General features: G+C 39.7%; 1 protein-coding gene across 1 annotated transcript in view; it reads left to right on the top strand.

The window, feature by feature from the left end:
* dlgap4b (discs, large (Drosophila) homolog-associated protein 4b) overlaps positions 1-14,783 on the top strand; it is a 114,415-nt gene that overhangs the window by 27,092 nt on the left and 72,540 nt on the right. The window contains exon 2 of the mRNA XM_030729262.1: positions 4,370-4,436. The gene's annotated coding sequence lies outside the window, so the exon portion shown is untranslated. The remainder of the gene's footprint in view (positions 1-4,369; positions 4,437-14,783) is intronic.

Below are 14,783 nucleotides of genomic sequence, written 5' to 3'. Positions count from 1 at the left end.
TGAGAAGCTGTGTAAAATATATATAAAACAGAATGCAATGAGTTGCAAATCCCATAACCCACAGTTTATCAAATGTTTAACCTGAGAAAATGATCACATGTAATCTACTGAGAAGATAGATAGATGTCATAAGTATGTACAGTTTTGTATACACTAGAGACGGTAAGAGAGAAACAAATGAGACAGTAGTATGATGTCATGTTTTTTTTATTTGAAAATAGCATTTTGGCATCAGTTTCTCAGTGGAGTATTCTCTGCTGGCATTATGCCTTTTGTTATGTGATAGTGAAAAAGAAAAGAGCAGGATTAAGGGGAGGAAAGGCGGGTGTTGATTGTTTATTTGCAAAGCAGCTCCTCCAGTCAGATCAAAGCAGGACTGTGAGTGATCAACTCTCAGCATGCAAAAAAGATAAGAGAAAGAAAATCTGACAGATGAAAAGAGACGTGCGCGCAGGGTTTATGAGAAAGCAATTAGACAGAGTGGCAAAACAAAAGTTCGGTGGCCGAACAATAAGAGACGGAAGAGATGAATGGGCGATGACAAAGACCAGGGGCTGATGAGCAGCAGAGATGCTGTGTGGCCCCGCCGTGAAATGCTTAGATCTGGCTGCCTCGAAGCTGAAAGTGTGTCACAGGAAAGCTAGGTTAAATCAGCAGGATAACGTTGCTTCAGTGAGTCCTGCATTTAGGCCTCCTGGTTAGAACTTACTGTTACTGTTTGTGCAAGTCAAGCCCTGAGAAACCAGAACAGCGTGAACCACAATGAGGAGTTTAGCTTGTACATGGGCGAGCCAGCCCTGCGGTAAAACTCAGCTGTGAGGATCTGCACTCGTCACTAAACACGGCTCAATCACTTGAAATGTTTTTTTTTTTCTCCTCATATGACCCTAAAAGCTCCAGAGGCTGGCAATGCACCATAATTCAAAATGCAAAAATCAAAGCCTTGTGCACTTTCCAAGATCAATGTAATATTGACAGAATTAATGACCTCAATATATGCAGTAGTATAAAGATAACATTTACATTGCTGATATATTACCTATCACATTATTATTTCGTTTTCTTTCAACTTTTGTTTTTCAACTTGAATGAACATTGAGGTACTGACCTCATTTGCAATATATATGAAAAATGATCATTTCCCCAAATCAACAGTCTATCAGCATACAACTTGTTTACAACATTATATACCTGAGGCTGGAACGATGTTATCTAAATGTAAATCTGAATGGCATATTATCAGTTTTACTGAGTCTTGACATACATATTTCCTTATGCAGTCATATGCCTAATGACACAAAGTCATATAAAAAGGCACATTTATGCCTTTATACACCTATGGTCATGGTTCACACATTTTATGTTTTTTTTCTTATGAGTTTTATCTATCTGGCTGCAGCTGTTACTGCCTCTTACAGTCGAATGAAATAGTTAATATAACGTTGGCATCTTCGTGTGCGTGCTGCTAGAGCAAGATGAAAAAATTATCAGCCCGTGATCAAACGTTGCTCAACAGCGCCACTGGTGGTTGAAGACAGTTGCTCAAATGCAAGCCCCCGGAGTGTTAGAACTGATGCTGAGAAATTTTTGTCCCTGGAAGATATGCTTGTTGGTCTTGTTCATGTTGTTTGTAATATTACTATGGTGAAAAGGTTAATTACAGTTTCATGAATGCTACAGACACATTGATTATGGCTGATGGCTGTCAATTATACTTCAGGCAAAGAAGTGGAGGGAGTTGTAATTTTGTGTGTGTGTGTGTGTGTGTGTGTGTGTGTGTGTGTGTGTGTGTGTGTGTGTGTGTGTGTGTGTGTGTGTGTGTGTGTGTGTGTGAGCTCGTTCATTCTTGCCAATTTTGTCACAGGGAACTTACCGTGGCATATTAACGCACATGAATCGCACAGCTGACCCGTGGCTAATGAAAGATGAACCCAGGGGAACAGAGCAAAATTATGCTTGGATTATTTCGGGTTAGTTCTCAGTAGCTGCAGGTTCACAAATCAGGGAAAGGTGTAGGTCTTAAGGTTACTGATCAGTCCTTCCTCTGTGGCACAAACGCCTTTTCTGAAACTTAAATTTAAAAATACAAAATTTTGTAGCGTGCAGTGTTAAATCCTTGTTGTTATTCGCACATCATAAAACCAGTGCAGGAATGCTTTTTGTTCTAAATAGTAAGAGGTTAAACCTATACTGTAAATACTTGACTGCAAACACAAGTATTATGTGTTGAAGTAGAGTTTACTTTGAACTGCTAAGCTGAGCTTAAAGTATTTGACAAAATTTGAAGTCGATCAGAGATTATTTTTGTATCAAGAGATGAAATTATTCCTTCAAACACACATGACCATCTAGTTTTCAAACATTTGGTTCTCACGCATTGGCTATGCTTACATCATTGGTATAATTTGAAAATTGTATGTGAAAATAGAATACAAGTCTGTTCATTATGTAGAGTAGTTTGAGGCAGCACGGTGGTGCAGTGGTTAGCACTGCTGCCTCACAGTTAGAATACCATCTGGAAGGCCTGGGTTCGATTCCACCTTGGCCCAGGCCTCTCCCTCTCTCTGTGTGGAGTTTGCATGTTCTCCCCGTGCTTGCGTGGGTTTCCTCCAGGTACTCCGGTTTCCTCCCACATTCCAAAGACATGCACTTAGTGGGGTTAGGTTAATTGGCTAATCTAAATTGCCCATAGGTGTGACTGAGTGCGTGAATGTGAGTGTGAAAGGTTGTCTGTCACTCCGTGTTGGCCCTGCAGCAGGCTGGCGACCTGTTCAGGGTGTACCCTGCCTCTCGCCCTATGACAGCTGGGATAGGCTCCAGCCCCCCCGCGACCCTTAACAGGATGTGCGGAAGCGAATGGATGGATGGATGGAGTTTGAGAAAGATATCTGGAAGCCATTCTTGAGAAAGGCAAATGGGCAGAAAAGGCTGAAATATGCAAAATTACACAAGAACTGCTCTAAAAATTGGTGATGGTGGATGAAATACCATCTTGGCAATGGGAAGTGGTCAAGTTAAAGTTTTCTCATCTTCAAGGCAAGCGACTAAAGTGACAACCAAGTAGAGTGAAAGAGGCTGATGATTGACAGATGACAGGATGGTAAAAATGTTAGAGAGTTACCTGGGCAATCTGATCTGCTAGCAACAAAGTGATGGGCAGTGAGTGAATTGCTTCCTGTGTGGACACCCCTAAACAACTCAGTCCATTAGATCACTGAATATTCTGTCGCTTTGTCACAAATTGTCACCAAACTCATACCAAATGCTCTCCCTTTGGAGTGGGGAAAAAAGCTTACATCCTCTGCATCTTCCTGTATTTCATTATCTTTTCCTTGCTGCACAACCTCATATCCTTATTCCTCTTCCTTTTACATGAGACTGCTATTTCCTCTGTAAAATGTTTATCTGAGCAGTTCGCTCCATGTTTACAGTTGTTAACTCTATTGCACTCAAGCTCTCTAAATAGGTTAGACAATACTTGGGCCCGTGGCTTACAGCTGTGAGCGTGGCAGATTAGATGGACCTGTCAAAATGTCAAAAACATTTTTGAGAGCAAAGCTATTCAGCTGTATTCTGGTAGCAGATACATACACAGACTTACAGTTATGCTTAGTCATTTGCCTAAATGTCCTGAAACATCTGCAAATATTAACAAGGGAGAAATGCTTTTTTTTTTTTTCTGATGTGCACAAGTAAACTGTTTTGAAGGATTTCACATATTGTTTTGACAAGTTCAACCTGTCATTCAGAAGTAAAACATAATAATAATAATAATAAAGTCAAGCTAGAGTGACACGGCAGTTTAAATTTAGTGCCTGTTTTGCACTGTTTGTCGAATATTTGACTTCTAAATTTTTGTATGGAGGTCTCAAAACTGGTTAAAGTTGAACTGGTTAAAGTATTTGTTGTTGCAGACATTAAAAAGAAGAAAGGGCCTTCTTGTTTTTGATGTACATAGTCAAATTATCCCTCTATAATTTTAGTGAGCAGTATGGCAAAGTCATATTACGTAAGCAGAAAAAGGTTGCTCCTGTTCCAGTTGCTGTGATTTTATTGCCTCCAGAAGCATTTTCCTAATCTAATCTATGGTTTCTTAATTAAAATACTTTATCTCTTTAGATGTGATGTTTCTTATCTCCAAAGGCTTATTGAATTCCCAAATGAATGAAACACAATAAGCAGTTTTGAAAACAATGAAATACATGAAGAAAGGACTATAATAATGCTCACTTCTGCAAGTCAAAGCTAAGCTGTCCAACAAGTCTTAGAGGACTTTACTGGGAACATATTAAATGTACATTGCTCTGCACATTCAAATTACACAGCTTATTATGAGCGCTGACGCTGATGACCCATCTTTGTTTTGCAGGATTTCTTCCTCTATGAGCCAACTCTTCACTGACCTCAAAAAGCAACTCTTCAGCCGCTCCAGTGAGGTACTGTAGATCTGCTCTCAGGTCTTTGTTATTCTGTCTTTATTTGTTGCCTATTTTAGAATCTTATTGACAGGAATAGAGTGTGCAGTGCTGATGTGATGTTAGCTGGCTGGTTGCTGTTGTTGGATATACGAAAGCCACTTAATCACCAGGAGAACTGGCTCATAAAGAGCTACATAAAGACAGCACGCCTTGACCTTGCCCAGACTGATAGATCCTAAAGGCTGTGGGAGGCCAAACTTTTTGTCCTTTGTACAGACTAATAAATCCCTGAGGGTGTGTAGTCGCAAAGGCCAAAAACAGATCATGTCAGTGTTTTGATGTTAAATAATTCGAATCTAACACAAGTACAGTAAGTGTACTAGTGTTGTGTTGTGTTGTGTGGATGAATGGACATGTTTTGTCATGTAGCTTGTACAGTGATGCCTGCGAGCAGCGAGCACTGATGGAACGTAGCTGTGGTGCACAGCATCATGGCTGTCCTCGCTCTCACGGGGCTTCCCTGAGGTACAGCACTGGACTGATGATTTCACTCTGGATTAATTTCAATCTGAGCACAAATCTCTATTGCAGTAGTATCCATAGGAGAAAACTGCCACTCATTCTGTGGAGCAGACAATTTCTTTATATAGCCACAGAGAGCGATGCAGGCAGGGGATCATTCTTGGAAAGACTAAGATGGATGCTGCATTTTAAATGTAAAAGAAAGTAGACACATAATGTTTTTCTTTTGAAAGTGCCAATGGAGAATAAGAAAAAGTGCTGGAAGCTTCTATAAATGTGTATCTTGTTAACTTTCCATGCCATTATTGGTACCTCCTTGCTGTTTGTACTCAAAGACACAAATCAATACTCTTCCTGCAGTTGTTGCATTAGTGATTTTTTTTTTAATTTCTTTTGCTTCACTGAGCTGCTACAAAAACATACACAACAGTGACCCATTCATCGAGGCATACTGAAACATCAAAGGTGAAAAGTTTAAAAGCCTAACTCTTTTAGTCTTACAAAAACACCTTTAATAAATGTTTGAACAAATGCTGCCCCCTGTACTGACTGAATCAATGTTACCTAAAAAAAAAATAAAAAAATAGAGTGAAGGGAGGAATCATACCACCCTAATCCCCCAAAAATCTGAGAGACTGTGTAAAATGTAAATGTTTTCAGTTGGTGAAAGGTCTGGATTGCAGTCAGGCCAGTTCAGCACCCTGACTCTTCTACTGTGAAGCCATGATGTTGTAATAGATGCAGTGTGTGGTTTGGCATCATCTTGCTGAAATGTGCAAGGCCCTCCCTGAAAAAGATATCCTCTGGATGGGAGCTTATGCTGCTCTAAAACCTGTATATGCCTTTCAGGACTGATGCTGCCATGTCCAAAGGCACTAATGCACCCCCATACCATCAGAAATGCAGACTTTTGATGACAGGAAGCCAAATGGCTCCTCTCCTCTTTAGTCCAGAGGTCTGGTGTCCATGCTTTACATTTTCAATTTTGATCAATCTGACCAGAGAACAGTTTTCCACTTTCCTTCAGTCCATTTTAAAAGAGCTTTAGCCCAGAAACCCAGTGGTATTTCTGGATCATGTTTCCCTGATAGAGCTTTAACCTGCATTTGTGGATGGCACAATGAACTGTGTTCGCAGCAGTGATTTCTGGACGTGTTTCTGAGCCCATGCAGTGATTTTTATGACAGAATTATGCATGTTTTTTTATTGCAAGGTATAACTGTTTGTCAGATAATTGCAGTTGCTTCAGAAAGCATCAACACTAGATATATGGTAGGATTTGGTAAATCATATTAGCTGAGGTGAGGTCTAGAAGACAGCTAGCAGTCATACAGTCATAGCCACTTGTTTCTCCATCCGCTCATCACTCACTGAGTCTACACCCTTAGTAAACCTTAACTTTCAGCCTCAGTACAATTTAAGCAGGTCGGTCATATAAAAGAAAAAAAAAACAATGTAACAATGCAGGAATGTTTTTGTACCATGTTTGTACCAATGTTTTTGGCTATGAATATGAATATTTCTGCTGTACAGTTGAACATTTTAGCTTTTGAGTCTGTGGGAATTGACTCACTATTAGACATAACCCCCAGTGGCCATTTAAGGAATCACATCTGCACACTGCTTATTTTTTTCATCCAGTCCAATAAAAATGTCAACTGATTTTTCTAGCACACACTTTTATGATCCCGTCACACATTTTAGACTAAAACAACTATTATTTTTTTAATGGATTTAAAGCACACAAACAATATGCATCAGCAGAGAGAAAAACAAGATATGCCTCTTATATTTGACTTTAGTAAAATCAGCCACTTCTTAGTTAACAAATGTACTTTGTCTCTGTAATTTACATAATTCCCAATTTTAATTTACATAGTAGGACATTTAAAGTGCCTCTCTACTCACCATTTAGTACCTCTTAGGATTTGATCCAGTATTTCAGTTCATTAATCACACAAACATTACATGCTGCACTTTAACTTGCTGTTAAATCAACAGCAGTAAGAAGCACCATCATATATAATACTGCATGCTATATTAATGCTAATTAGATATAAAAACAAATCACTATGTGCAATATTTTCTTTTGATGATGTCCATTATGTGCATTTAGTTGATGATAATGAACAATCGATGAGCATAAAACATTCCAATTGAGATTCAAATGCTTATTGTCATAAATGTGCATGTTAATTACGTGGATTCTGTCTGTCAAAGATAAGGTGTATGCATTTATTCAGGATTGTTTATGTAAAGCATTCCAGTATGTAAAACAAAAAGGTCAGAGCTCTTTGTGATTATGCGGGAGAAGCAATTGTACATAACTGCATCGAACATTTGTATTTGTCCTGCTGAACTGAGCCGAGTGTACAGTAAACATGCACACATTGTCTTTGTTTTCCTTTTCAGGAAAATACCTTTACACCCCCCACCCCATAGTGAGTTATAGGAGCTTCCGTGTTGACACAAGGATTATGGTATATTCAGTTGGTTTCTTCACAAAGCTAGCCCTCGCTAAATAACAGACAGCTATGCCCAAAGCTACAATCACACTGCCTTCATTCAACACGCGATCAATTTTTTTAAACAACACTTTTGCCTTTAATGGATAACATTACTATAAAGATTGACAGGAAAGCGCGGGGGGGGGGGGGGGGGTGCAGCAAAGGGCCACAGGTCAGACTATAAGCTGCATTTCAGCCATGTGGCCTATGGTCGCCTGCTCATCCACTGAGCATCCCCGTTCCCTAATCTGCAATCAATTTTCTTTTATCACATGTTGTCACAGTGTCTATATGACAAAGTGTTTAAATTATTTTTACATATTACTCTGACAGACAAAACTGACACAGTGACTGTCTTTATGACTTTCTTATTCAGGGTCCAAATTTGTCAGGTTTTACATTCTAATGTGTGGCCAGGAATATCTTCAGCCTAGTCAAACATCTTCTACTATATTTCCATTCTTGTTCTAAACTTAAGCTAATGACACAGTACTGTAGATAATGGTGGAGAAAATTATGTGCCTCTCAGCTGTATGTAGCAGCCTGAAGCCAAGGCTGCAGTCCTGCAGGGGATTTTGTCTCTCATGAGAACACTTTGTTCTATTAATTTGCATAGAGGCAACGGATTGGCTTTAATGGAGTCGCAGTACAACGCCTCACACAAGGTGCTTTCATAAAACTTGTTTTTAGAATGCTGAATCTACTTTGGCCAAAAGAACAGAAGTGTTGCTGACACTATAAAAGTCACTGCGGCCCTATCTTGGTACAGTGAGTCATTAGATGTTTTAAGGCTTTTGCATCAGTCAAGTTTTTTTCTTCATCTAGATAGATAGGTGTGTGTGTGTGTGTGTGTGTGTGTGTGTGTGTGTGTGTGTGTGTGTGTGTGTGTGTGTGTGTGTGTGTGTGTGTGTGCGCGTGCGTGCGTGCGTGGTGTGTGTGTGTGTGTGTGTGTGTGAGATGAGAGAGAGAGAGAGGGTGCTGTGTGCACTGTGTCCAGTTTGCGTAGGCATGTGTTGTGTTGCATTAACATGGTTTAATCCTCTGCATGGCTTATTGGATACAAATCCTTCCCAAAGCTTTTAAAGCTTCTGCCTTTTCATTTCTCTCCCCCCCCTTTCTCTCCCTCCTTCCCTCCCTTAGTGTCTTCTTTCTTATTTTTAACTTTTTTCCTAAACCCACCTATGTTGTGGTTTGAATAGAATTTTCTTACCCCAGTATTAATAGGCCACTCCTTGTGATTACTGACCTGACATTCAGTCTGTCTCTTTTCCCTTTGATAATGTTTCAGTAAAAACATCCCTTTTGTAGAAAAAAAAATAGCCACCATTTAATGGCTGAGCAGCAAAAAAATCACTCTTAGATTGGATTACTTGTTTGATGACATCTACAGAAATCGCTTGTTGGTGCCTGTCCCTGATTACCCTTTCACCTGTTTGAGTGTTTGCCATCATGAACCACTACCAGCTTCTCCAGCTTTGCCTAGAGATGGATTTAACCAAAAATAGGAATACATTTAATGGTGATGACAAAGTGTTATTTTTCAGCTTATATATTATGAAATGAAGAGAGAAAATACACGTTTTATTCTGTCAGTCTTTTTGCTCATCATTCTCATTTGGCTATTTTGTGAGACAAATTAATATCTGGGTAAGTGTGTCTATTATTAACCCGTGGATTCTATTTTAATAACTCTCCTCTTCCAATTACTGGTTCCCTTAAAAATCTCTATGATATGAAAGATGTAACCTAATTACTGTGACAGTGATGGATGCTTCAGTTTCTCATGTGTGATCTCATTTCAGTTAACAATTGAAGATAGAAAGTACATTTAAGTAGACATGCCAACCCTGTATTAATATTGTTTTAATATAGTTAAAGTATTTTACAACAGTTACTGCAGTTTGTGACTGAGAAAGGGTCATTGAAATATCTAGATGCTCACTATGAGGACCTAATGCAGAGCAACTGTATTGTCAGAAGTATTTGCTCATCTGCCTTCACACACATATGAACTTGGGTGATGTCCTATTTTTAATCTATAGGGTTTAATATGATGCAGCTATAATGGCTTCAGCTCTTCTGGGAAGGCTTTCCACAAGGTTCAGGAGTGTTTATGGAAGTTTTTGACCATTCTTCCAGAAGCACATTTGTGAGGTCAGACACTGGTGTTGGATGAGAAGGCCTGGCTCACAGTCTCCACTCTAATTTAACCCAAAGGTGTTCTGTAGTGTTGAGGTCAGGTCTTTGTGCAGGCCAGTCAAGTTCTTCCACACCAAACTCACTCATCAATGTCTTTATGGACCTGCTTTGTGCACTGGTGCGCAGCCATGTTGGAACAGGAAGGGGCCATCCCCAAACTGTTCCCACAAAGTTGGGAGCATGAAATTGTCCAAAATGTCTTGATATGCTGAAGCATTAAGAGTTCCTTTCACTGGAACTAAGGGGCCGAGCCCAACTCCTGAAAAACAAGCCCACACCACAATCCCTCCTCCACCAAACTCTACACTTAGCACAATGTAGTCAGACAAGGACCGTTTTCCTGGCAACCGCCAAACCTAGACTCGCCCATCAGATTGCCAGACAGAGAAGTGTGATTCATCGCTCCAGAGAACACGACACCACTGCTCTAGAGTCCAGTGGCAGCGTGCTTTACACCACTGCATCCGGCGCTTTGCATTGTGCTTGGTGATGTAAGGCTTGGATGCAGCTGTTCAACCATGAAAACTCATTCCTGTTCTTAAGCTAATCTGAAGGCCAAATGAAGTTTGGAGGTCTGTAGTGATTGACTCTGCAGAAAGTGGCGACATCTGCACACTATGCACCTCAGCACCTACAGACCCCACTCTGTGATTTTACATGATTTTACAGCTGACTGTGGAATATTATAATATAATTTCATGACTGGACTTGTTGCACAGGTGGCATCCTTCACCGAGCTCCTGAGAGTGACAATGTTTGTCAAAGCACTCTGCACGTCTATGTGCTTTGGGTTTTTTTCACCTCATTTGTATTCTTACATCCTCATTTTACATGGAATTAATATCAAAGTTCCAGATAAAGTTCTTGTCTGAAGGTAATTTTTTTTTTTTCATCCAAGTAATTTATTTATAAGCTCTGTCTTATCTGCCACACTTGGAGACTTTTGTAGATTATCCCACAGTATGGCTGCTTTGCCTGTTATTTTTATCACCACCGAGGAGTGCAGTCATAGAAGACAAGTTATATTTAACATTGAAATTAAATCTAGCAAAGAAAGGAACAGAGCTGAGGTCATTTGTCCCTTTGTGGGTGACTGTGGCTCCCTGTGTGTGTGTTGTTTTGTTTTGTTTTTCGCATACATGTGTTGCTGCTTTTGTCTTGATACCTGAATTAGCCTTTATCTCACCCCCACCCATGCATAATTCAACAGAGAGCTGTATTTTTGCTGTATGTGATGGCAGCAAGTTGTCAAGGAAAGCACTATGACTTAACATCTGAGAGCCAATGACAGCAGGAGCCATAGCCTGTCATTTTCACTGACTGCTTCACCTATGTGAATGTCTCTCTGTGATGTCTCACTCCTGAAAAATCTTCTCCCTTCCTATTCTGCACTTTTGTGTTGAGGGGGGTTTTTTTTGCACTCAGTTACTCTTCTCATTCCTCTTTTTATTGTTCTCTCCATTTTCCAAGGCCATCTGGTCCCCTGTCCTGAGCCTCATGTCTGCCTATAATATCCTTGCTTTCTGAATCCATTTGACAAGATTAATAGATTGAACCTCAGAGAGCTGCTCATTTGATAGGGATCACTGGGAGGAGATGAGCAGACAAGGAGTTTTTTTTTTCCTCCCTTTCCCCCCCCAATTTGATATTAAATAGTATTCTGAGAGAAAAACAACAAATCTCTCTGATGTGAATTGAGGATGACACGTAAGCACGACGCTTAAAATGTGATCCCCTTTATCACCTTTGTGTCAGACTGGGTCACAGACACATTGAAACCACCCAGCTGGCAGGATCAACGTCACTGCCCTGAACTGTATTCAGATGAAAATGCTGCCAGGTGGAACCCCACTTGATAAGCTGATTGGTTTGACGTCAGCTATGTTTTATTATCTGGACAGAGTAGGATCAATATTATTGATTATTTTATTTTAACTTATATTGCTTTGCAGTATAGTATATTACTAGTATCAAATCTTGTCTAATTCTAATAATATATCACTACATGGTAGGTTGGCGTTTCTTTATTAAACCACTGACATGGGAAAGGAATAATATTTTTACATTACTCCCAGGAAAAATTGGGTTGTGACTCAGCACATTAGTTAGACATGACAAACTAATTACACCGTGACAACGCAAGTCGGTTGATGGGTGGTAAATCTCCAAATAATAATCCAGTCACTCTCAGACAGATTGGCAGAGTTTTGCAAATAATTACCATCTAACAAGCCCTTCAACCTCTAGACTTTTTATTTATTTACTTACTTTTTTTGTAAAACATCTTTGAGTTTCTTGAAATCTATATAAATCTAAGTTATTATTATTGTTACTATTACATCCATTTTCTTTCACTTACCAACTCAGGGTTGGGGGGGGGGGGGGGGGGGGGGGGGGGGGGGGGGCTGGAGCCTATCCCAACACCGACAGATTTGCAAGACGGCAACAGATTTGATTTCACTGTTATCACTGTTACCTTTTTTTATCACTAACAGACTGACTCATCTCATTGTTGTTTCATCGCTGTCTTGATGCAGCAAAGATACTTGAAGATTTCGACTGACTGCGAGGGGTCGCAGAGCTGATCCCCCTCATCAAAGCAACCATTTCAAAGGCAAAGAGATTCCAAGTTCATTGCACAAGATCACAGTAATTTCAGTTGTTCCATGGTCTCCAACCTTTGTTTTCCCTAGTCTGACTGTGGCGTTTTACTTCTAAATCCAATCTAGAGGGCCTATTCTATACAGTAGGCCCTGTGTGCTGCCAAACAAAATGCCTCTGGTTTCTGGCACTGTGTCTGTGGGGCCAAGGCATTAGCATTCTGCTCAAGTCCCCTTCTGACTTGAGCTGAATACAAAGATAGCACACAGACCCTTTCACAATGTAGTGATCACTAATCCTACTATCTGTGACATTAACACTGCATCCATCCATTACTCAATGAGAAGTGACGGATTTAGTAGCACAACACAGTACAGACCTGTCTTTTCTCTTTATGCATTTAGTTTTTTTTTCATAATTCTGTTTATTAAATATTCAAATATAAATGAAGGAAGAAGACATTAGTAATGCAATGGGCAATACCCTGCACTTGCACAGTGGTTTGTTTAAGTGAAATACTACAAGTAATATGTGAATCCAATCCATGTACTTTAGTCCAAAAATGCTGTAATTGCCCACATCATTGTTTAAATTCAGATTATAACCAACCCCTGGTAGTCCCAGTGGACTGCCCCATTTCTGCTGAAAAGGATGAGTCCATCCAATGATATAGTGTCCAATTTTTTCCATATTCACATGGACTCTCTGACCCACTTCACCTTTATGATTTCCTTGCTAACATTAAAAGAGACTGGATCACATCCTCTTTTTCTCTACGAGAGGCGGGAACCTTCCCAAGCAGACAGAATAGTGGATTTGCCGAATCCTGCTGACTTATTGCTGTCCCAACAGTTGAACACAGTGCCGTCTGGTGTCTACATGAGATTTACATTTGGGGCAGTTTGGTGAAGTACCCTTTCTGTACTTACATAGATATGCAGATATGATGCAAAATATTATGCTGAAATTCTTTATACCTGTTGCAAATTGAAATTCTGGAAGGCAATCACAAAATCCCGTCCCACACATTTGAGCAAAGTACAACCAGGATGTTCTTAGCCAAGAAAGTTTATCTGGGTTCAAGCTTAACATCTCAAAAATTTGGATATAAGGTATTTCAGTTGCTTGAACTTAAGAAAAAAATCTATCTAATAGATGTGATACATCTGGAATTTGTAGTGAGTTGTAATTCAGATCTGTAAATATTTGTAGTAGTCTTGATTTGATATATTATACTGAGCTTTCGGTGAGTCAAAGGGAGGTTTTAAATCCTCTTGTTCTCAAAGATGTCAAGATTCTAACAATAAGTGTGAAATTTGCTCCTGTTCCCTGTGACAAAAGCTCTGGGTTATCTGTCAGCCTTGCTATAAGATAAAGGGTGAGTCTTTATAAATATTTTTGCGACTTTCCTCCAGGCCCACAATGCATTAGTATCAAGATGGTTGCTTTTGACAGTGTGTGGCAGCTCTTTCAGGCTTTTACCCAACAGGTTCACAGGAGAGAAAGGGTTTACAAACAGCTGACTTGATGTCAAACCAGGAGAGTGTAGACATTCATTCACCCACAAAGAAATAATCCTGGCTTGTATGGACAGCATATAGTATTCTGCATTTGGTGTGCCCCACCCACCTTGCTCTTTTGGAATTTGTAATATGGCAATTTTAACCATAGGTTTTCTACTATTCTGGATAAAGTCTGATATTGCTTTATTGAAGGTTCTAGCATTGTTTACATTTCGATTTGCTAACAGCATAGACATGCTATATAAAATTTTGGAAGGAGTGTCATCTTGATGAGGTTGATTTTGCCAAGAAGAGATACAAGGAGATTTTTAACCAGAGGCTTAATGTTTTCTGTATACAGCTGATTCATTTTGGGGGGTGACTTCAATTCCTAAATATTTAAACCCTGAAGGAGCACAGTGCAAAGGCCAGATGTAGGCTGGTTCAGTACTAATTTCACCGATCAGGATCTTTCAGGATTTCTGACTTGTCAAAATTTATTTTATGCCCAGATGTTAGGCTGAATTCTTCGACACGTTCAGTTAACGCTGCTAATTTAGAAGTGTTTGTCATTGTCAGAAGAATATCATCAGCATACAATAAAATCTTGTGTTGTTTTTGTACCAAATTGTTACTCCTTGTATATCTGGGTTTTGCCTGATGGCCAATGCTAAGGCCTCTATTGCAAGAGCAAATAAAAAAGGGGACAGCGGGCTTCCTTGAGTTGTGTTTCTTTTTATTTCAAAGGGAGCACATAGCAGACCATATCAGAATCGAGGCTATAGGTGCTTTATACAATAGTCTGATCCAGCCCACAAAGCCAGACCCAAAACCAAACCTTTTCATTACTTAATGGAAGTAAATGCTTTTTCAGCATCTATGGAAACCACAGCACCCAACATTTTATGGGTATTGAGATAATGAATAATGTGGAGTAGGTGTCTTGTGTTATGATACAAGTTTTGACAACTGAGCCAGTGTCTTGGACGATTGATCTATATGAGGGGCATAGCTCTGGGTTTGTGTTTTTCTTT

The sequence above is a fragment of the Archocentrus centrarchus genome, chromosome 5 (assembly GCF_007364275.1).
Source record: "Archocentrus centrarchus isolate MPI-CPG fArcCen1 chromosome 5, fArcCen1, whole genome shotgun sequence".
NCBI lineage: Eukaryota > Metazoa > Chordata > Actinopteri > Cichliformes > Cichlidae > Archocentrus > Archocentrus centrarchus.
Note: the sequence above shows the minus strand (reverse complement) of the source record. Positions and strands in the feature narration are given on the sequence as shown.